This window comes from Periplaneta americana, chromosome 8 (assembly GCF_040183065.1).
Source record: "Periplaneta americana isolate PAMFEO1 chromosome 8, P.americana_PAMFEO1_priV1, whole genome shotgun sequence".
NCBI classification, from domain to species: domain Eukaryota; kingdom Metazoa; phylum Arthropoda; class Insecta; order Blattodea; family Blattidae; genus Periplaneta; species Periplaneta americana.
This window is the reverse complement of record NC_091124.1, coordinates 43,352,821-43,378,663: the sequence shown is the minus strand read 5'-3', so window position 1 is coordinate 43,378,663 and position 25,843 is coordinate 43,352,821. Positions and strand designations below refer to the sequence as shown.

Below are 25,843 nucleotides of genomic sequence, written 5' to 3'. Positions count from 1 at the left end.
TATTAAAGAAACAATTATTCGGTTACTTTCCCCTATGCGAGAGAAATCATGTGATGTTACTTACCGACGGCAATTTGACATTATATGGCTTATTGTAATGTATTACTTTAAGAAATAATAAGGCCCGGTTGCAGAAACACCGATCTAAATATGATTGCGATCAAGGAGGGTTTGATTGGCCATCAGTTCTATTTCTGTTGCAGAAAGAACAATCAGTATTTGATTGGAGATCAGTCTTCCAACAGATTTGATCAACAGATTTTTGCTGGTTGTCACTGATCATTGATCAAGTATTTATGGTGTTCTCTTTACAGTGCAGTTACTGTAATTTATATAGTAAATAGTTATAGCGTAACAATAGTTTTCTGATGAAGAAATTTTATAATGAAGAAATATCATTAAGAAGAAGGCATTTCCGTGATAGACATGAATTGTTTTTATGTATGACAGAGAATTTAAGCAAAGATTTAGGTGTGTTTTGTTACTTTCAAAAATTGAAACAAATGTACGCAGACAGACAAATCGAAACCTTACACTTTCTCCTATGAACCAAGTTCTAATAACGCTGAAATTTTATGCTGTTGGAAATTATTTTTCAGGCAGTCTTACGTGATCTTGTTGGGGTCCACAAATCAACTATTTGCCGAGTAGTTAGGAATGTTACGTATGAAATTGCTTTGTTATCGCAGGATCTCATAAAACCCCCAACCTCAGACAGGGAACGACTTGACATCCAGAGAGAATTTTCAGCCATGTCAGGATTTCCAAGAGTATTTGGTTGTATATACTGCTCACATCCCCATCCAATCACCTGGTTATAATTATGCCGAACTTTATCGATATAGAAAAGGTTTCTTTTCTGTGAATGTACAGGCAATATGTAACCTGAACCATATTGAAATTCTGGAATGTTGTAGTCCGTTGGCAGGGTTCTACACATGACAGCACAATATTTTTAATGAGTAGGTTACAAGCTCAATTTGTAAACAGACAGATGGGAAATGGAATTCTTTTGGGCTATGGAGGCTATGCATGTTCCAATTTCTTGTCGACTCCCCTAGCAAATCCCACAACAGAAGCCCACTCACGTTTTTTGTTTGCTTCATTTTTTTCACTATATTGTATTCTATATACAAATAAAATCCGCCTGTTTCCTTTCTACCAAAAGCAACAAAACAGCAAAACATTCACTTGTTTTCCTAGTCACCGCCCGCTTGATGCATTCGTTTCGCGACTTTTAAAGAGCATCAAATTGGCTGTGGTTGCTAAATAGCCCTGTTGTCAAATGCATTTCTTTCTCAAATCAACAATTAGTAAACTGAGACAAGTTGATTGGAGATTCACGTTTGTGCAACGCAATGAACAATCAAATAAATCAGACATCAACTGATTGACGATCAGGTACTGATTTGATTTGCGTTTCTGTAACCGGACCTAAGAGTACAGCACGTCTTTGATCGAAATTGTGAAACAACAATTCGTACACACAGTCCTGACAGTTAGTGTTTACATCACGGTCCGTTCTCATTCTGGATGGACTGTAACAAGTTTGTATTTCATACGAAATTCTTCCTTACCTGCTGAGACATGCGTTGATCCTTCCCCTTCTCCGCACCGCTCTGTGAAGCTCTGAAACAAAAGAGAAGAGGAACTATTAAAATCGTGTGTTTGTGCCTGAAAGTATTGAGTTGAGAAGGCGGAAGGACGCAGCAGCTGGATTAGAAACGAGGCGAAGCTTCATCAGCTTACACGAGGCAGGGCGATCGCTGAGGAAATGGGCGGACAATGAGCACCAGCAGCAAAAACAAAATCAAGCGGAAGAAAACTAACTAAATATGACGCAAAACTCTTGTGAGAATGTGAAGCGCCAAGCTTAATAACACTTCACATAATGCTAGATTTCGATTCAAAAGCAACACGGCTTTACTTGCCACTTGATAAAATAAAGTTAAGTCCACTTCTTTCGCCTGGACTAAAGTCTGTGTGATGAATCTTGTCTCACTGTGAAAAGAGAGAGAAAGGAGATATGTCTTACCTCGTCTGTGTTGTTATTGCGATGAGGGGAGTGAAGCGATGACAGTGGCGGGAGGGACTAGTTGATACATTCTGTAGCGCAAAATAAAGTAACAAAATATCTCTCTTCGTACTGTATAGTTCCGTCACTGAGCTTGTCTTTCAAGAAACTGTGTTCCGGTAGCCTGTACAATAAGATTTTGAAAGGAATACATTGGAACCCCGATTATCCGTCACCCTATTAACCGATTGTTGGATTATCCGTCTGTCTTTCTCTCGCCTTTTTTTTTTTGCTGCAGAAATATTACTATACATTGTATTAGCATGCTATTTTTCTAGAATGTTATTACAAGCCTTTACCCCTGCACAGTATGGTGAACTGTTCGAGTTATCGTATTGTATAACCTGGGTGCGAATTAAGATTTCTGATGAGAGGGAGATAGAATCCTAGATAGAGAATATCATACATAAAATTATTATTATCCTCATTCGATACGGTTCAACGCTTAGTCACACGTAGTCTTGCATCTTGATCATAATAATACTTATATCCGTGAACAGGCTTAAGATAAGATGTGTAATTCCTAAGTTATTGATTGTTGTCAGCTTGCCAGTGATGACAATACATCTATATTGTTTTCTTTGCTTTTTACTTTATAAAGTACTTACTTGTATTAAAACAATTATATTTTGTGAAGGCAGGAATGTTAATATGAATTTATGAGAGGGGATAACTTTCCAACAGGAGGGAAATCAGCCCATCCCTTCCGTTAATTCGCATAAAATGCTTCTAGAGGTTTCAAAACAAATTTTGTTGTGCTAAGTATCTGAAAAAAAAAAGTGTAGGCCTAAAAAATTGAGTTGTCTGGGGAAAGAGAAACTGTGGCTCATCTTGCATCAGAATATGAGATTGGAGAGGATGAAGTATGTAAATCTACAACACGAGACCTCCACTATTTCTATCTTTCCACAGACAGACACTTTTCCTTAGAATCCGTCGTTGACAATCAGACTTACCACTACCTAGCGTGTTAAATACAAGACCATGGAGGAACTTACCAAAGTGCATTATTCTCTGAATTTACGAAAATGTTTCATGGTACGGATTATCCGATTTTTTAGATTAACCGTTCAGCCCATCCCCTTCATTACGACGGACAACAGAGGTTCTACTGTACTGAAAATTTGCAACCCTCCTATAATCTCCACCCTCATTTGAAGGGACTTGGTTTTATTTCTACTGAGACAAGTTAAACATTACCAGATATAGTAAGTAACATCTGAGTTATGCTACAGACGCAGGAGGGCTTGGAATCTTTTGTTATTCTCGATTTTATTCCCTTAATTGTGTATTATGTTATTATTATTATTATTATTATTATTATTATTATTATTATTATTAGTCATCAGCAGCATGTTTGTTGCTATGGACATAATCAATAAAGAACAATAAAACATAATATCAGCTACAGATAGTAAAATATAAAATATCAGTTACCGTACATAATAAATATAATAATAGACAATAAAATCACAAAAAAATAATCTAATCAAGCTGAAAGTATCCATTGATAGAATAGAAAGGATTATGAGAAAGCCATTTATTTAATACCTTTCTAAATAAAGTTATATTATGTACTTCCTATGGTAATCTACTGAACATAAAAATGACAAAACAATTACACCAGCTTTTGGATTTTGATTTGGCCAATCTTAAATGAGGCTCAACAAGGTAATAATTATGTCTAATTGGGTAACTATGAGTAACAGACATGGCATGAAAACTACAACATTCTTATTGATATAAAACAAGTATATATAAACAAAGATTTACAGTGGGCGTCATAATATGGTGATTGGGTTATTATGTGTGTTATCATATTTTCTAATTTTAAAACCTTAGAAATTTCAGTGCTTTGTTCCAAATTATTATACCATAAATAATTACAGAATTAAAAATAAAAAAAAAACAAATTAAGTACTTCTAAAAATAATGTTTATGTACTAGAGATCTTAAATGTCTTAAGGGGACACTCAACTTAAAAACTGGAGAAAAAGTGTCACAGAAATGAAAAATTAAATTTCTACACTAATTTACTTGACAGAACTAAATCAATACGCAGAATTCTTCCCCTATTCATTGAGAAGCCACAGTCAAATGTACAAAGCCAAAAAAATAAAAAATGATAATTAAAAGTGATATTTCAATTAATGATTGATTAAAAATTGAAATATTTTTTTATTTTGAAAAGTATTGGATCTAATGAGATGAGATTTTGCATGTTACTTTCCATGTGTATATTAAACTTTTTCTCCAAATTTAAAAAAGAGTGGTCAAATAGGAAAATAGTTCCAAAATATAGTTGAGTGTCCCCTTAAAAAATGAATAACTCTCCATAATTTACAATAAACAGCACTATAAGAAATCTACGTATAGAAATAACGAAGAAATAACTTAATCTGTGGGTCATGTTTAGAAACTAGCAGGCTTTGAAAATTTCTAAAACACGAGAACATCAAACAACCATAAATGAATGATCTCTTGTTTTACAAATTGTCAAAGCCTGTTAATTTCTAAAGTGATTAAGTTATTTCTAAATTGATTTTATACAGGTAGGCCTATATGTTTCTTATAGAATATTAAATGCCTATGTAATATATCCAGAAAAACACATGATACATTTGTGCCTTTTTACATAAGACACGGTACACCTATACGAAGGAAGAAGTAATAGTGGATTTAAATGAGGAACAACATCGTCATCTTCCATTACTGGTGAAGTATAGGCTTACGTATAAAAAGTAACGTTTTTATGAAGTGAGAAGTGCATCATATTCGATGCTGTAGTTACAAATGCTAAAAACATGTGACTGACGATTGTCAGAAGGAAGTTTGGTATTATGAAAAAAAAATCTTGTAAGTTTTCTAACCTCATCTGCATACCTAACCGTAATCCAAATATTTTCATGCCAAACCTCTTCTGAATGTATTTATGTAAACAAATAAATAAATAAATAAATAAATAAATAAATAAATAAATAAATAAATAAATAAATAACACTGCGTTATATTAAATGACGAAGGGAATGTAGGCTAAGATACGAAGTCCATGTTCAGACTGTTTCGTATTATCATTTAGGAAATATTAAGTTATTACGTTTTAAGAAGACAATTGTTTAAATTTCCACTTTTATTATCAATACCTTTGTAGTTTCATAATACTCTGGCCGCAGTCATTCCAAAAATACGTGCATCCAGTTCTCAGATATCACATACACAGTACGGGGAGAATTCAGTTACATACGCCTGCAGAAAATGGGATATGCTACATGCAGCACAGACGAGTCAGAGAAGTTGCCGCACAAGCACGGGGAATGAACAGTAACATCACGCGTCGTCTTGTAATGCTTTCTTCTTTTTACGAAATACAGAGACATTATTCATTTTTATAGAAGGTGAAGACGAAGAAACGGGTATAAAGAAAGGGTATGAAAAATGTGAAGAGTTGATAGAACATAGAGATGATGAATTAAGAAAAGTTGATGAGTAAACAAGGAAGAAGAAGATGACGATGATGATAATAATAAAGGCTTATGAAAGAGAGATAGTTAATGAATGAAATTAAATGAGAGGACGCAGTATAACGAAGATGAATATGTTCAGTCTTTTCTCTCAGCGTAGAAATAATGCTCGATTTAATATTACATGTTTCATACAAAATTAAGTAAATTACAACCAATTTGTTTCTGTATTATTTTTCATGTTTTGCAAGTTTAGTGAAAAGATACATTATTACCGGTACTCTATTTCAAATTTTTGTGCATTTTCGAATGTTTTTACAGAGTATGATGAACTATTCTTATTTAGTAATGAAATGTTTTTAGTGCTCTCAGTGAAAATTTTTATCAATTTTATAAAACTCTGAACAAGAAAATGTGCACATGAAATCAGGTAAGGGTAATAATTTAAATGTACTTAACACAATGCGATCGAGAGATGATATTTTAACAAATGTTTGGGTATTTTCTTGGATCTACGGAAAGCTTTCGACACTATCAATCATAATTTACTTTTGGATAAACTACATACTATTGGAGTTAGAGGTATAGTTTTAAAATTATTCCAATCATATTTTAGTAACAGAAGGCAAATGACCAAAATTGAAGATCAATTTAGTGAATACAAATATATTGATATAGGTGTATCACAAGGAACAATTTTGGGACCTGTTTTATTTCTAATATATGTTAATGATCTGCTAAATATAAATTTAGAAAAATTTAATGGATCTATATATTCATATGCGGATGATACAGTAGTTATTTTCAGTGGTTTTTCTTGGCAGGAAGCATATAGAAATGCTAATATAGATGCTAACATTGTTAAAAAATGGCTCAATTCCAACTTCCTTTCTTTAAATATATCTAAATCAACTTTAGTTCCTTTTTCGTTAACAGCTGCCAGTGTTCAAAATTTAAAATTTAGCGATTAATATAGACTAATAATACACAGTGAAAATTGTTTAGGTCCCAAAAGTTGTAAATGTCCACCTTTGAAAGGAGCCACGTATGTCAAATATCTGGGTATCGTTATTGATCAGAATTTAAAATGGCCTCATCACATTACTTATCTTTGTAAGAGGCTCCGTAAAACAATTTATAAGTTCGTTAATCTTCGATGCTACTTACCTATTAGAGTTCTACGAAATATTTATTTGGCCATTATTCAGTCTATCATTCAATATGGTATAATTGTTTGGGGTGGAAGTACAAAAATTATTCTTAGTCCGTTAAATTTACTACAAAAACGAATAATTAAAATTTGTTTGAAGAAACGTTTCGATTGTCCAACTAAATTAATTTATTCTGAATTTAATGTATTTAATATTGAACAAATTTATAAGTACAGTATACGCTGTTAAAATTTTATCATAAAAATCGTAATAAGTTTGTATTACAGACACACAATTATGACACAAGACGAAATATTAATTCAACATTAGTAGAACCTAAATGTCTCACATCTGCTGGTCTAAAGCATAGCATAAATTTTGGCCCTCGGTTGTACAATGCTTTAACTAAATTACACCCAGAACTTCTAACATGTAACCCACTAACATATAACAAGAAAATTAGAAACGTGTTAATATCTTCAATTTGATTAAATAAATTTATTGCCTATGTGTATGAATTAATCAACCTATATTATATTTGTATTCTATAATTTTGAAATATATAATAGTCCTACTTTTCACGTGCGATATTATTCTTCTATAGTGTTAATATTATATTATATAATTTCATTGCCGCTGTAATTATATTTTAGTTCCTATTTTATTTTTACTTATTTATTTATATTATTATTATTATTTTTTATTTTAATGTTATATCTGAACTGCGACCGAGCACGAGCGCTGCTCATTCGGTCTCAAATTTTGTTAAAACCATTGTATCTTCCTTTTATATTGCTTGTATTATTTTATTTGTATTTCTCTTTGTTTGTTTTGTAATTATATTTCTTTATTCTGTATAGTTGAATTTAAATAAATAAAATTAATTAATTAATTAATTAAAATTTTGTAAAAATTGCCTGATGATCTACAAAAATTCTAATCTCGAATTCCTGTACACTTCGATAAAGGCTTCAGAAAAATTGAAAAGTTGAAAGTAAAGTGAGGAAAAGCGCCACTAAGGAAATTAATCAGTATTATCAAAGAACTTGAGTACAGTATCCATTGTTCAAATTGCTGACACCTTCTCAAGGCGTAATTTTTCACTAAATCTGAATCACAATACTGATTTAATGCTACACATTCAATACATTACTTATTTTAAGTTTACTCCTTTGGTGTCTACCTGGATAGAAGTTTTTCAGTGTACAAGGTATTGTTGGCTGAAATTCACCTGTCCTTTACGTCCGAATATTTACACATAATATATTTTTTTTCCTGTTGCAATTCTGTGTTTAAAAATAATACAAATCTAATGCAAAAAATCTCAAATCTCATGCTATATAGGATTTAAATGTAAAGTCCTTTTCAAATAAACAGCAAGGACACATATAACAATTTTAATGCTGAAGTATATGCTAAAATCAAATTATGATAATTTTGTATGCAAAATCTCTGAAATAGAGAGCCTATTTCTCCTGTTAATTCTTTTCATTTGTTCTATTTTAAAATATTTTGGAAAACGTATTATTCGACTTTCTTGTGTTAAATTTTATATTACCTTGTTAACATGTTTCAGCCTGCTATTGGCCATCATCAGAACTGGTTGTTGCTGACAAAGACAAATATAGTAGAGCATCGATTATCCGAATACCGATCAACCGAAACATCAGTTAACCGAAAGCGTTCCAGTCGGAAAATTCAAATTTGCGCGCGCGCCGTGTAGAAGTTTCGCTAGCGCTTTTTGCGAGATTTAGCGCGGGGGGGGGGGGAAGAGGGTCTCAGCTCTGAAAAAAAAATGGACTTCTTTTCCTAAACTTTAGGTCTACTTTAATGGCCATTTTGAACTTGTCAAACTAGGCTAGTCAGTTCTCTGTGTTATTTGCTAGACGTGTGATACAAAATATATACTGTATGTACAGTTCTGTGTTTAATATCAGTGTTTCTTTGTTTCATACTGCTCCTATGACACCGGTACAATTTGTTTTCGTAAATGATCGGTTATCCGAAAAATCAGTTATCCGAACACCCCCGTCCGCAATTGTTTCGGATAATCGATGCTCTACTGTAATACGTTTTCCGAAGTGATATAGTGTTAAAAGTTGTGTAATCAATACCGTATGTTTATTAAAATATTTGTCAACCATTATTACATTTTATAATAGAATTTTTTTACTCTCTTTAATTTCATTATAAACCTTTCCTTACTGATAATTAAAAATATAATAATATAATGATTTTAATGAAGATAGCGATGAGAAACACAATCGACCTCGTTAATATTAATTCTTCTACTAAAAAGGGAGAGCCACATAAAATCTCATGTCCACATCAGAGTTTACAGCAGTTATCCTTGCAGGTTCTTCTGTAATTAAAGTGACGCCGAAGATCGAAGAGGAACACTCAAACTAGCTCAGAGAAACTAACCCTGTCGGTCGGATCAATATTTCAGAGCATAAATCCTACTTTGTGCTGTCACGCGGGGACTACTGATTTTTTCTAAACGACCTGTTGAACCATTTCCCCTGCTGCTAACGTGGATCTGACAACTGGCTAATGGAGATAAAGTAATTCCTCTAAATCGTTGACAACGTAACCGAAAGAAGCAGCAGCAATACGTGTGCCATAAAATCCAACTTCATTTTAGAGTTAATAGCGGCCGTTTATAGCAGTTAACTAATCATTTGCAGATGTATTATTACATAATCATCCAAAACTACAAGAACAATTTTGTAAAGTATTTAACCAAAAATTATAATGAAGAAATAATGTTCCAGGAATAACAAAATAAGATAACATGAAACTTAGAAATATTAGACGTATTAGAGCCAAATCTGTCCTCTAGCGGTTTCCCTACAAAGGATAGCCGAAAACATTTCCAGGAATCGAACTCCGGTGTCTTCGAAATAGAAATAAGTCAGGTCCTCATTTACATGGTCAAAATATATAAAATCGACTCTTACAAAGAATAGATCCTAGGAAAACTGCAATAAAACATAAAGATTATTTTATGTGGGGTACAAATTCTTAGCAAAAACCGCCCTCAGTCTTAAAGCTTGTGAAATATTTGTATTGTAGTTAGGCTATTTTTTAAAAGTTCCTTTTGAAGCTATTCGTACACGATAAGATGATTACTGTAATTGTAATTCTTTATCTAACGCTCCTTTTAAATTATAAAGGCTATTCATTTACGATAAGATAATTCTAATTGTAATTCTTTATCTAACGTTCCTTTTAAACTATAGAGGCTATTTATTTACGATAAGATGATAATTTTAATTGTAATTCTTAATCTAAAGTTCCTTTTAAACTATAGAGGCTATTCATTTACGATAAGATGATAATTTTAATTGTAATTCTTTATTCAACGTTCCTTTTAAACTATAGAGGCTATTCATTTATGATAAGATGATAATTCTAATTGTAGTTCTTTTTCTAACGTTCCTTTTAAATTATAGAGGCTATTCATTTACGATAAGATAATTCTAATTGTAATTCTTTATCTAACGTTCCTTTTAAACTATAGAGGCTATTTATTTACGATAAGATGATAATTCTATTTGTAATTCTTTATCTAACGTTCCTTTTAAACTGTAGAGGTTATTCATTTACGATAAGATAATTCTAATTGTAATTCTTTATCTAACGTTCCTTTTAAACTATAGAGGTTATTTATTTACGATAAGATGATAATTATATTTGTAATTCTTTATCTAACGTTCCTTTTAAACTGTAGAGGTTATTCATTTACGATAAGATAATTCTAATTGTAATTCTTTATCTAACGTTCCTTTTAAACTATAGAGGTTATTCATTTACGATAAGATGATAATTTTAATTATAATTCTTTATTTAACGTTCCTTTTAAACTACAGAGTGTATTCATAGACGATAAGATGATAATTGTAATTGTATTTCTTTATTTAACGTTTCTTTTAAACTACAGAGGCTATTCATAGACGATAAAATGATAATTGTAATTCTTTATTTAACGTTCCTTTTAAACTACAGAGGCTATTCACAGACGATAAGATGATAATTGTAATTGTATTTCTTTATTTAACGTTCCTTTCAAACTACAGAGGCTATTCATAGACGATAAAATGATAATTGTAATTGTAATTCTTTATTTAACGTCCCTTTTAAACTACAGAGGTTATTCATAGACGATAAGATGATAATTGTAATTGTAATTCTTTATTTAACGTTCCTTTTAAACTACAGAGGCTATTCATAGACGCTAAAATGATAATTGGAATTGTAATCCTTTATTTAACATTTCTTTCAAACTACAGAGGTATTCATAGACGATGAGATGATAATTGTAATTGTAATTCTTTATCTAAAGTTCCTTTTAAGCTGCAGAGGTATTCATAGATGATAATTGTAATTGTAATTCTTTATTTAACGTTCCTTTTAAACTACAGAGGCTATTCATAGACGATAAAATGATAATTGTAATTATAATCCTTGATTTAACGTTTCTTTCAAACTACAGAGGTATTCATAGACGATGAGATGATAATTGTAATTCTTTATCTAAAGTTCATTTTAAACTGCAGAGGTATTCATAGACGATAATATAGTAACTGCAATTCCATATTTAACGTTCCTTTTAAATTAAAGCGGCTATTCTAATGCTCTGCAGTTGCAGTCCGCCGTATTTAGCACCTTGTATACACCTGCGACATATTTGCAGGACCACTCCTAATGAGTGGCCTTCCTCCTCTGTGCCCCAGGGGCAGGGAGGGGCAGCACGTGGACCACAAGGTCTCCAGCATCTACCTGCCTCCTACTTCTCCCTGGATCTGGAAGGAACGCACCAGATCATCCGTGTACGAAGGTAAAGATCCGCAGCTATTTCAATAGAAGGGCTTCTTCCTGCAAGTTCAGAGCGCTCTAGTCCGAATTGTGACGATACCATTTTGATAGACTGAACTTCATCAGGAAAAATCATCTGATGATAGATCTTTGCGAACTGCTTTGAAAGAAGGAACATTGTCAAACATTCGAGAATTGTCAACCATACTTCGTCCTCGGTAGTCAACTGTTTTCCAATTGCGAAAGATTCAGTTTAATAATAATAATTTATTTATTTATTTAATCTGACAGAGCTAAGGCCAGTAGGCCTTCTCTTCCGCCCAGCCAGACTCTAATTCTAATTGAATACAATAGCTTACATAGTTATTACATTAATATCTAGACCATAAAACAACATGAAAGTAAATAATGAAAGTTGGATAAGTAATGTTAGTGTGACAATAATAAACACTGGTAAGAAATAGTTATAATAATAATAGTAATAATAATAATAGTAATAACAATAATAATAATAATGAGATATTTGAGATATTTATCTGTGATATATATAAACATTAAACATTGAGAAACCTGAAACAGCTATTATTGTTAACAAGAATTGTTAGAAAAATATTTCGTTAGCCTATTCTTAAATTGGTTTGATATCTGACAGTCCCTGACATTACTCGGTAGGGAATTCCAAAGTCGAGGAACAGCCACAGTGAAAGAAGATGAATATGAGGATGTTCGGTGGGAGGGAATGGATAATATTGAGGAGTATTGTGATCGTGTGTCTAGGTTATGATGAGTGGTTAAATTTTGAAAACGAGACGCAAGATAGACAGGAATGAAGAAGTGCAATATGTGAAAGAGAAGGGAAAGACAGTGGATTTTCCTACGATCATCTAGACGGAGCCAGGACAACATTTCGAGGGATGGTGTTACGTGATCAGCCCGGCGAATATTGCAGACGAAACGGACGCACATATTATGAACACGTTGTAGTCTCTGCGCCTTAGGTCAGTAAGCAGAATATCACAGTAATCGAAGTGGAGCATCACGAGTGTTTGCACTAACATTTTTTTCATGGAAAAGGGTAGAAAATTTTTCAATCGCCTAAACGAGTGGATTAATGAGAATACTTTTTTGCAGGTTTCTGCAACTTGAATGTTCCAATTTAAACTTTTATCCATATAAATACCTAGTTTAGTAAAACCTGAGAAGCTTTCATCTCCAGGTACCGCACAAACTGACCAATGTAGGCCTACAAGTAGAACGACGGGTTGAAATCTGCCGTCTGCTACTACAAAATCCTTTACATGGATGATTTACTCGTAGAACGGTGAAATGAGACGAAAATTTGATTTTCAGACGTAATCGAGACAAGAGAAAACGGCGAGTACAGTGTATAATTATCAAGCGCAACCCATGAATCGACAAAACCGCTTTGGGCACAAGACTGTATTATGTGTTTGATGGAATGTTTAAGGAATGCTTCATCGACACTGACGTCACTGTCATTGATGTTCATGACCGCAGCTTAAAAGCGCTTTTATGATACATCAACCGTAAAAAATAATGCAGTGAACTTATAACACTATGAGATTTTTGTTTTATTTCATGTAAAACATTTGTATCAGACTGTGTTATATCATATAAAGTGTTATCGGCTGAAGAAGGGCGAATTACATGCATTAGTACACTCTTGTAACACATAATTTACATTTTCATTGCAAGGTGAGATATTTCGCTACGACATTTTACAGATAAAATGAACATACAAGCAATAAAATATGTACAGTAAATGGAGTAATGATTTTAAATGATAAGCGCATTTTTATATATTGTAATATAACAAATCTGAAGGTTATGTCTCCACGGCAATTCAACTGACAGAGCACTGGCTTCGGATCCTAGTTCGAATCCCGGTGATTTGTGGTAGGAAAATCCAAGGTTCCTGAGAGTTTTCCTTATGGTTCTCCTGTTTAGCCTACCTCTATCATTGCACAGACAGTCTCCAATTCAATATTCATGAACTTTATAACAAAAGTATTTACCAAAAACAGTGCGGAGTGATATAGTACTGTGACTGGCGTAAAGATGGCAGCACTCTGGGAAGACATAGTATGCTTATTAGGTGCAAGGGCACTCTATTTGGAATCCATCGGAACCTTAAAACGTGCAGGCTTAATCCAGAGATACTGCGCACAGCTGAGACGATGTCTACAAAAGCGCGGCCGCTTGCACTTCAGAAATCATTCCCAATACAAGAGTGGCAAGGCACTTGCCTTTGGGACCTTCCTCATGTGCTTGACAGAGCCAAAATGTATACCACAATTATAGCTTATAAACACAATAACAACTTCCGTCCAAGGTTCTATAACAAGATAACAGTCAATTCCCAAGTATATAATTTGCTAATGCTCCTTATTTTGAAAAATCAATTACAAAATTCTTGTTTAGGGAGAAAAATATAAAGTTTAAATTATTGTAATATCTTTGATGGGCGATCATAAGAGTACAAGTCAATTTTTGGCGAAATTGAGATATGTACTCTTTTGTCATCATCAGCTCGATATCTATGTCTGGTAAAAAGAGTACAAGTCAAAACCTGCTGTAGAACGCCGCATTCTCTGATGCACATAACAGTATCTTGAAAATCATGTACGATGTTAAACAGTTTTTTTGCTCTCCTGTAAAATAAGGTTTTTTGACTTGTACTCTTATGGTCGCCCATCAAAGATATAGCCTATGTGTTCTTCTTTTTCCCTTTTTACTTTTTATTCTGTTAATTGATAAAATATTTTTCTTAAAATGTTGTGCAATGTCCCCTGAGCACGAGTATGTACTCATTCTGGAGGTGCCAGAGTGATTAAAAACTTCCCGGCGTTTAATGTAGAATAACTCTTCTCGGGTTCTCAGCCAGATAAGTTGGAGATTTGCATCCAAGCTTTCGACGGCTAGCTCTGTCATCTTCTTCAGGAAATGAAGAAGATGGCAGAGCTAGCCGTCGAAAGCTTGGAAGCAAATCTCCAATTCACCTGGCTGAGAACCCGAGAAGAGTTATTCAACAATATATATCTTTGTTCTAACAATAAATTTGTATTATTATTATTATTATTATTATTATTATTATTATTATTATTATTATTATTATTAATTTATCATGCAAAAATCTACTTATCTGAAAAAAATTTTAAGACATACGTCACAGAAGAATAGTAAATTGAATTACGTATTGGTAATTCAGAAGAAGTGGCATTTATAAATATACACTTCTTACCGCTGTACCTTGATAAAATTAGAACAGTTCTACAGACTTTCGTTTATGGGGCAAACAGTTAATTTGCGAACTCATGTTATTTTGCTTCTCTTCGTTTTTATCTCTTATCCCTAAATTTTACCATCACTTTTGAAGCGGCCTGTATATTGAATAGAATAATCTAATTTACATGAGATATTCATCAGAATTTTCCTAATCTGCCTTCAAAATTGTAAATGGATAGCTTTAAAAGTTGATAAGATGCAGAACAACTTGTGGGCTGCTTATTTTATGGTAGCATAGTTACACTTCTTGGTTATCTTAATAAGAAAGGTAGTTCACATCAACCAAATTATATCATTAATTGGACGACAGGGATCATTATAACAGTGATAAGGACGACCATTGCAAAGAGGGATCTTGTTGCTGAATATCGCATTTTAGAGCATTGCATTTGCCGCCAAGGTCCCAGCTGTCCGTGTCACATGGTGAGCAGGTTCAACACGACGAATACCAGACTACTGTTACTGCTGTTTGTCCTTGGCTGCCTCTGAGGTCACATTTCACTTTTACTCTTTTGTCTTCCATTCAAAGCTCGCGCTAATATAAACAAGTAAATCCGTAATTGTACACCCTTACTCTAACATCTTATTACACTTTAACATTCCTTGGAAACAACTGTTATAGAAATAAAACAACAGCAAGGATACAGAATAACTAACGTTTTACTGACAATATCGGTATTCGTATTATTTCCATCCTTGTTTTGTGGTATTTCAATGTTGATTTATAATTTTATACAGTTTGTCATATGGTACACTGGACTATTTAATTCGAACTCTAAAAGGAATTTGAAAAAAAATACATGTAATTCCAAAGTTCGAATTAACCAGCATTTTTTTCGGAAAATCCTATAAAACAAATTTATGGTGAGTGATAAAAAAGGCTCTGTGGTTTTTTTCAACCATACTTTTCGAAACATGCAGTAAAAGTTTAAACTTCTTACCATACCATCTGTTGAAGACAGGTCTATTTTAATGTGAATAAACGTAAGAAACTAGAAGTGTGGAAAAATGAGTTTAAATGTGGATTTTCCGTCACGAAAACCTACTTATAAATGTGAAATGTAACTAAAACATCAATTTTGAGGACGAATATGTTGATAAAATTTTCCTAACATGTAAATGAAAGGTCACAGATTATTATTAAACAAAACGAAAATAGGTTTCTTTTCTCTGAAAATTACCAAAATTTCACCCATCTCCTCCCTCAATTCCGGTTGCCGGCCAAATCATCAACATTATTGCTGAAGTTTAGGACTGGATATGAGTGGTGGGGGTGGGTGAACGTGTCTTGGTTATTACCCTGTGTTGTACAAGGTGCGACATTTGGTTCTGACGAGATTCAATATGCTGTTGTTAATGGACTACAAGGTTTAAAAAATAAAAAAAAAACATACATGTAGCTTGAATAATGTAATTTATTGGAATGTCTTAATTTTTTTTTTAAATTACACATTTCAAGTCATCCCTTTGATATCTTATGACCTGTTGTAATCTTACACGAAAATTGTTAATGACACTTTGCAATAAATCTGGGGTTTCGTTGATTTCTTGCACTTCAGCCTGTATCCTGTCCTTCAGATCTTGGATAGAGTGTGGTGTGGTTGCTTCGAGGGTGACCGTATGGTGTGCTGTTTCTGCTGCAGTCATAATTGGTCCCTATTTTTTCGAAGATGGAAATGAGAGAACTGTTACGGTGAATGGTGAAAGGTATCGACAGATGTTGTAGACATTTAGAGGCGCACTAAACAGGAATGACATGTGGTTTCAACAAGATGGGGCCCATACTGGCAGAGACACACTGCGATTGTTGAAAATTTTCTTCCCAGAACGCATAATTTCTCCCGGCTCGATCCCCAGGTCTAACAGCTCCTGACTTCTTTTTGTGGGGACACCTCAAAGCAAGAGTGTTTCAAACCAGACCACACTCTATCCAGGATCTGAAGAACAGGATGCAAGCTGAAGATCAAGAAATCAACGAAACTCCAGGTTTATTGCAAAGTGTCATGAACAATTTTCGTGCAAGATTACAACAGGTCATAAGATACAATGGGGAACACGAAATGTGCAATTTTCAAAAAATGAAGACAATGCAATAAATTGCATTATTCAAGCTACATACTGTGTTATTTTATAATTTTTAAATCTCACAGTCCCTTAACAACAGCATGTTGAAACTCGTCAGAACCAAATGCCGGACCTTGTATATCCCTGGTTAGGATTCGGAGTAGTTGCTGGGCCCCAAAAACGGAAATACCCTCATTCTGAAAATGATTTATATCTTCAAAGATTTTAGAAAACGTTTTTAATACAATTGTTAATTTAATTCCTATGTAAAACATCTGTCTGTCTGTCCGTCCGTCCGTCCGTCCGTCCGTCCGTCCGTCCGTCCGTCCGTCCATCCATCCATCCATCCATCCATCCATCCATCCATCCATCCATCCATCCATCCATCCATCCATCCATCTATCTATCTATCTATCTATCTATCTATCTATCTATCTATCTATCTATCTATCTATCTATCTATCTATCTATCTATCTATCTATCTATCTATCTATCTATCTATCTATCTATCTATCTATCTATCTATCTACCTATTTAACCTGGTAGAGATAAGGCCATCAGGCCTTCTCTTCTCCTCTACCAAGGGATTAGAACTACAATATTAAGAATACATTTACAATTGTATTCTCATAGTTATGAAACAAAAGGTATGAATTCTTTAAGACTGTTTGAAGCAAAATGCAACACTGTTACAGTATTTAATCATAGTAGTAATTTAGGCCCAAGAATATACAACAAATTTATATTTAAATATCCTAATCTTGCCAATTCTAATAATTCTAGTATCAAATTTAAAAAGTTATGTATGGATTTTATAAAAATTGAAAAATTGTAAATTTAAATTTATATACTATAATTGCATAGTAGACATAAGACAAAGTGTACTGTATACTTATTAATTTCAATTCAGGAATCCGCCCCTGAGCACCAGTTCTCCTCTTTCAGGGGCGAGCTAATGTTTTTTCTGTATATATTAGGCTATATGTTATGTTATAATTATTAGCAAAATCTATACTAATAATAAATCTGTAGCCGAAATTTTTCTGGTAATTTTCGATTTTCCAAAAATAATTGGTCCTAACATATATAATTAACCGCCCTGAAACCGAAAATCGCTTTTTTGGAATTTTTGTTTGTATGTCTGTCTGTCTGTCTGGATGTTTGTTACCTTTTCACGTGATAATGGCTGAACCCATTTATATGAAAATTGGCATATAAATTAAGTTCGTTGTAACTTAGAATTTAGGCTATATGGCATTCAAAATATTTTATTTAAAAGGGAGGTTATAAGGGGGCCTTAATTAAATAAATCGAAATATCTCCCTTATTATTAATTTTCATGAAAAATATTACATAACAAAAGTTTCTTTAAAAATAATTTCCGATAACTTTTATTCCATGCAAAAGTTTGATAGGACTGATATTTAATGAGATAAATGAGTTTCAAAATTACAATAACAACGCCATCTAAGGTGGTGTAATGAAATAAAAAACAAAAGACTTCGTCTATAAGGGGCCTTGGACAACAACAATCGAAAGCTATGAAACATAGCCTACAGAATGTTTCTGTGTTTGTATGAAGTAATACCGGAAGCTAAATTAACCGATTTGTATATTAATTATTAATTCACCATTGGAAAGTGTAGTTTCTCTAGATGGACATAATGCTATAATGTTATTACAGTAACTTCTGAGTGAATCGAGGACAGGTAAGTTTAAAATAACTTCATATGCACAGAAAACTTGATAGGTATTCGTTTCCTGTATTTCCTAAAATAATTTTTATGACCAAATGAGTGGTCTCTGGATCAAAGTGATCGCATTTTAATTTTTTAATACAATTTAAAATAAGTAACATAAACGATTTATCCTTCTATCAAAGACGAATGTTCCCTGGATCAAATGCCCTATTTTAATTACGTAATTTCTTTATATTTATTTCTAACGGGTGCAGCGGAGCGCACGGGTACGGCTAGTAATAAATAAATAAATTATAATTGCAAATAATATTAAATTTACAAATACAATAAAAATCAAAGTACTAAAAGATTAACTGATATAATGTGACCAGTCAAGTGTTATTCAATGTAAAATTTAATTTATTTTTTGTTTTGTATGTATTTTCAATGCTATCACATCATTATGTTACTATCTGGCTACCAATCCTGCCCTGTGAACAGTTTTACTGGAAGTTGCTACCATGGTTACAAGGTTACATGTCTGAGTATGTTTGCAGACTATGGCTAGGGATTTGTGTTCTAACAGAGCTTCTGTTTACAGAATCCAGTCGATATGTGAAAGTGAATTAATAGAGGAACAGATAAGCTAACACTCACGTTTACTTGCCCCCTTTCCAGCCACCATACACTTTGCGTAATGCGATGGGGTCGCAAGAAACCGCAGCACCTGGACATGTCCACACATTCTTTGCGTTCTCATACTAGGAAACATAACTAATGGCAATTCCGAGTAACTCAGGAGGAAAGAGCCATACGTTTAGGGGTGACAGTACGGACGATTCCATAAGAACATTACATAAACATGTGTCTTATTCTCAATGATTTCCGTGAAACAGCTATTTGAAAAGAACAGGCATGAGTCTCTTTGTACTATTGTCTTTGTCATGTTGGTCACTAGCATGGTATCTTGAGTTTCTGCAAAATGTGTTACCACAATAATTGGAAGATGTTCCTTTGGTAACAGGGGACGATTATATTTTCAACAAGATAGGGGAGCGTATGCATATTCCAGTTGACCAATAATTTATTTTTTTATTGCTAGTAAGTTTGAAACACAGAACTGCACGCATAAGCGAATCCAGAAATGCATATAGAGTGTTAGTTGGGAGGCCGGAGGGAAAAAGACCTTTGGGGAGGCCGAGACGTAGATGGGAAGATAATATTAAAATGGATTTGAGGGAGGTGGAATATGATGATAGAGACTGGATTAATCTTGCTCAGGATAGGGACCAACGGCGGGCTTATGTGAGGGCGGCAATGAACCTCCGGGTTCCTTAAAAGCCAGTAAGTAAATAAGGAAGTAAGTTTGAAATGAATACAAGTTAATAAATACAATGAAAGATAAACTAGCCCACTCCCGAATGAGTAAGACTCGTGCTCAGGAGGAGATTCTGATACAGACAAAAATGAAATTAAAATTGAGAGTGAATACAGATTAAAAATGTTTAATATGTTTAAACCCAAACTATAAATCAAATATATATTTTTTTAATTTTTTTATTAATTTGGAGAGGATTTGTGTTTAAAATAATATTGGAATAAAATTTGTTTAATAATCTGGGATCTTGACACCCGCTATGATAAAAAGCTGTATTACTTTTACATAATCCAATGAAACCTATCCTGGGCGTTGGATCGGTCGCGATGATGCCATTTCTTGTCCACCGAGGTCACCCGACCTTGCTTGTGCGGTTGGCTAAATAGCGAAGTCTAGAAGAACAAAGTGCAAACAAGGGCGAAATTGCCAGCGTTTTAAATGCTTGTGTGTACGAACCATTTCAAACTAGCAACACTACATGAGCTGCAATGTGCATCGAGATTAACGGTGGCATTTTTTAACTATAACTTTTTCAATTTTAGTATGGTAGAATCTCCCAGCCTACTTGTAGAATGCATCCCATCGTAGTATGGGTTCAATGGGGACGAGCGTTATTTTGAATAAAAAGAAGAACCCCTTTTTTGCATTTCAGTGTGTCTTTGCAGAAACTCTGGATTCAATTTTTCACCTCTCAACAAGTCTGTGTAGTAGTGTACTCGCTATTCACAATATGACAATGTTGCAAAAGAGCCTGAGTAAACTTAAATAATTAGTCCTTTAAGGGAAGATTTAAAGGCCCTGTCTGACAAATGCTGAAATTTAGATTTTTTACATTATCTGAACGTATGGATCTTTCTACTTAATTTGGTGTTCGTTATATTAAAAAATTCCAATATTTGCTATAATATATATTAAACAAAATAATAGCGAATTTCTATTCTTAAGGAAATATTACACACGTCAAAAAGGAGGCTAACCGACAAATTTTGAAGCTTGTATTTTCATCATCTGAATTTATGGATCAATTTTCTAATAAATAAATAAGTTTTGTTTGAATATTCAAATATTTTTAATTTTAATATATTTTTAAAAATATTAGCGCGATTTATATAAAAGTGATTATTTTCAGCACATTTGTTAAATCACGGCTAAATTTCCCTCTTGGTGACGTATACAAATCTAGAAACCAAGTGTTACATTAAGAAATTTTCACACCAAGAAATGCCTTAGTAGGCTTGGGTGGAGCAGTCGGTAGAGTGCTAGCATTCTGTTCCTGGGGTTGCGGATTCGATTCCGGTCCAGGTCGAAGGCATTTAAGTGTGTTTAAATGCGACAGACTTTTATGTCAATAGATTTACTGACATAATTTAAAAAAATACAAAATCTGATGTCGGTTAATTTGAAAATAAGCTACTATATTCTTTAATTTGGAATGAATAAAACAACGTCTGAGTTAAGGTTTTACAGTATAATTTTAATAATTGTAAGCTATTTTCAACAATTTCAAAATAATTTATAATTAAATTTTGGCAATTTTATGTGCTCTGGTGATAACATAACTGAATGAAAGTCAGAAAGGTGTAAAGCTATGCAACATGCACTGCATGTGAAAACACAAATTGTGTGCCTTATCGTACACATGTTTACATTACTTTATGGATGTTAACGTGACAGACTGGAAAAGCTGATATTGTTCTTTTCTTTGTCACTGTGAGTGAAATTCCTGTTATGTCAATCCGAACAAGGCCATTCATTACTCAAGGCAAACATGCAGCATTCTAAATGTTAGAGTAAAAATTTGAAGGTCTGCTATACATAATCCAGTTAGTTCCAACGTCACAGCCTCCATTTTCAACTTTCATTTTCTCCTCAAAATCCAGTACTTCTCGCTGCAATAGATGTCAAACTCGGAAGAGGAAGAAGTATCAGTTTTGCAATTGCCAAGCTATCTCCACTCACATATTATATAACTTTATATTTTCCTGTAAAAGATTCGCAAATAATAATTGCTTTAAAATAATGTGAGATACTGTAATACCCGCTGGCAAGATTATGACACTCCTTCAACTACGTACAATCCGGTGTTATATATCAGAACAGGTCTTGAAATTATTTAAATGCACAAATAATTAACGATATACTGAATAAAGTTTTGTCAATTTCGTTGAAAAAAGTCGATTTTTCGTTTAAACATTAGAACCTCTCCTCAAATTTTCATGCAGATAGTTTTCTTCAATCAGCTGTTTCGTCCGGTGTTTATTAAAAGTTTTCACGCTTTGTGTGGCCCTTTAAACTTTTTAACTCGTTTATCTCCAATTGTATTTTTCTTAAACATTGTTTCACTAAAAACGCTACTCCTCCTCCAAATATTGTATTATATGTATGATTTTTGTAGGACTTTTTAAAGTAATGCTCAACGAAAATTTCTACCACAATTAATCTTAAATCTCAAGATTTTGGGGTGAAATAATTATAACAATTATTATAATTATCTCTTTAGACATCACAATTTTTACCTGATTTTATATTTGTCTACAGTAGAGCATCGATTAACCGAATACCGATCAACCGAAACATCGGTTATCCGAAAGCATTCAAGTTAGCAAATTTGAATTTGCGCGCGCGTCGTGTAAAGTTCCGTTAGCGCTGTTTGCGAGATTTAGCGGTAAAAAAAGAGTCTCAGCTCCGAAGGAAAAAAAAAGTTTGGACTTCTTTTCCTAAACTGCAGGCCTACTTTAATGGCCGTTTTGAACTTGTCAAACTAGGCTAGTCAGTTCTCTGTGTTATTGTAAGAAGTGTGATACAAAATATATACTGTATGTACAGTTTTGTGTTTAATATCAGTGTTTGTTTCATACTGCTCCTATGACACCAGTACAATTTGCTTTCGTAAATGATCGGTTATCAGAACACCCCCGTCTCCAATTGTTTGGGATAATCGGTGCTCTAATGTTTATAATTTTTTCTCCATGTATTGTGGATCCCTATCACCACAGCATGGCGCGTCCTCAGGTTGCGGTTAGAAGAGACGGCCTCCAAACTGCGAATATATTGAATAAGCACTCGCGGGCAGCCGATAACGGGTGGTCCTCCAGCTTGGAGGTTGGACGAAGGGCTAACAATCCACCACCGTAAAAAAAAAGGTTGTTACGACACCCGCACATAAGTCTCGGAATGGAACTGGTTCTCTGGCACGACCACAGCAAAGGGATAAGGTTACGAAATCTGGTACTTGGAATGTAACTAGTATTTATAGAACATGAGGGGTAACATTAGTAGCAAAAGAACTAGCGAGATAAAGAATAAAAATCAGCAGTAAAAAAGATCCAATTTATCAGTGACAGGTTATCGTATTTAGTACTTAAAGGTAAATGGTGCGATAGCGTAGTTATAAATGCTCACGCCCCTACAGAATAGAAAGACGTCCATATGAAGGATAGTTTCTATGAGGAGTTGCTAAAATAGGACGGGAGGATATTTTTTAACCGACTATTGAAAAAGAGAGCCTACACATAACTAATAATGATAATGCAGTGGCGACTTATGATATTTTTTGTTAAGCAGGATATGAGATTGACGACTAGTGATCAAGACAGAAACTAATAATAATAATAATAATAATAATAATAATAATAATAATAAAGCGATAGGTTTGGAAGTAAATCCCGAAAAAACAAAGTAGCCTATATGATTATTTCTCGTGATCAGAATATTGTACGAAATGGAACTATAAAAATTGGAGATTTATCCTTCGAAGAAGTGGAAAAATTCATATATCTTGGAGCAACAGTAACAAATATAAATGACACTCGGGAGGAAATTAAACACAGAATAAATATGGGAAATGCTTGTTATTATTCGGTTGAGAAGCTTTTGTCATCTAATCTGCTGTAAAAAAATCTGAAAATTAGAATTTATAAAACAGTTAACTTATATTACCGGTTGTTCTGTATGGTTGTGAAACTTGGACTGTCACTTTGAGAGAGGAACAGAAGTTAAGAGTGTTTGAGAATAAGATGCTGAGGAAAATATTTGGGGCTAAAAGGGATGAAGTTACAGGAGAATGGAAAAAGTTACACAACACAGAACTGCACGCATTGTATTCTTCACCTGACATAATTAGGAACATTAAATCCAGACGTTTGAGATGGGCAGGGCATGTAGCACGTATGGCCCAATCCAGAAATGCATATAGAGTGTTAGTTGGGAAACCGGAGGAAAAAAGACCTTTGGGGAGGCCGAGACGTAGATGGGAGGATAATATTAAAATGGATTTGAGGGAGGTGGGATATGATGGTAGGGGCTGGATTAATCTTGCTCAGGATAGGGACCGATGGCGGGCTTATGTGAAAGCGGCAATGAACCTCCGGGTTCCTTAAAAGCCATAGGTAATAATAATAATAATAATAATAATAATAATAATAATAATAATAATAATAATAGAGCATGCAAAATCAATACAATTATGCCTGTGTTACTCTTTGACTCACCATTCTGGAACTGGTAATTAATTTGTAGCGATGTTCGATTCTCCTCCCCTTCTTAGTTGCGAAGATGTCCATCGCTATATCATGGAAGTTAGAGTTTCTTCTGAGCTCAATGAAGGATGTTTTTTCGATAGAAATTAAGGCTAGTCCGTTGAATCGATCTTGAGCCATTGAATTTCTACAGTAATTTTTAACGCAGAAAAGCTCCTGTCGGCTGAGGCGCTTGTGGCAGAAATTGTCAAAACTCATTAAATTTGTATTTACAACTCAGGCAAAGTATCACTGAAGTCATTAGTCACTATGTAACCATACAAGTTTGACACTGAGTCTAGTTTGAACAAGGGTGAATTGCGAATATATAAGAATGTTCAGATTCAAGGCCCTGATGATCAAAGTAATGACCAGAAGGAGATTCCATGAGGTTGTTAAGAAGACTATTGGTAAAAACAATGGAGAACTCTGGTAATTTGTTGAACTCTAAAAGATCAAAATATTGCAAGTGGTGAATATCAGAGAATCTTTTCCAAAAGTAGACCAAGAAATTATCAATCATTTCTATGTATAAATGACGATATGCAGTTTTATCGTCAGGAACGCAATTTGTCTTTTGCCACCTCTTTTTATTGCATTCATTAGAGCCAATCACTTTTCCATGTGGTTCAATATACTGGAAGCAATGCGCATATCGCATACAAATCCTCAACATCTCTATAAGCACGGAAGCACGAACTCAACAATAGAAATTATTTTTCTCGGCCTTCTGCAATAGTTATCACGTCGGCCAGTGTGTATGTGACAAAAGAAAAACGACGGGCGATTCTTCACATAATTCGTTTCGGCAAGACAAAATGGCTTCCAAAGCCACATCTTGCGTCGTGTATTACGATTCTTCTTTATTTCATAACAAGTTCATTGGGTCAACCTGTTACTAGGACAACGGGGGACAAACGGTCAACGGGCGGAGTTTAGGCATCCAATTGGCTTGCTAAAGAAGTTCCGACCCCATTCCTGCCAACAGCCTCCTGCGTTCAGGCGGTGGCCATCTTGTTTCTGCTTATTTCCTCGCATGAACATAATATAAGCTTATTACCACACCAAAAACACCCATATCTTCGTAAGTTATGCATATATTGAAATTTCTCATAGTCCCCTGGTCCAATTCTTTGGGGGAAAAGGTTTTTACGACCTGAAATTACTTCGACATTTGGTGGGACATCCGTGTTGTTGTGTCTGCATGACGTTGCACATCACAACGACAACATAGAAGCATCCATGCCCTCGACCGACTTCGAACCTACGACCATGGCTTCCACGGAACAATAAAATCTACATAAATAATGTTTGTAGTTTCTCAATGACGTCACCGTCAACATCAGCTGAGATGTTATAGATTACATTGATGTTCGTGAAACAAAGACGATTGC

The 25,843-nt window shown here is 33.9% G+C and overlaps 1 protein-coding gene across 2 annotated transcripts in view; it reads right to left on the bottom strand.

Moving 5' to 3' along the window:
* Blimp-1 (PR domain zinc finger protein 1) overlaps positions 1 to 25,843 on the bottom strand; it is a 454,433-nt gene that overhangs the window by 327,609 nt on the left and 100,981 nt on the right. For both annotated transcript variants that reach the window (XM_069832827.1, XM_069832830.1), the window contains exon 2: positions 1,578 to 1,629. The gene's annotated coding sequence lies outside the window, so the exon portion shown is untranslated. The remainder of the gene's footprint in view (positions 1 to 1,577; positions 1,630 to 25,843) is intronic.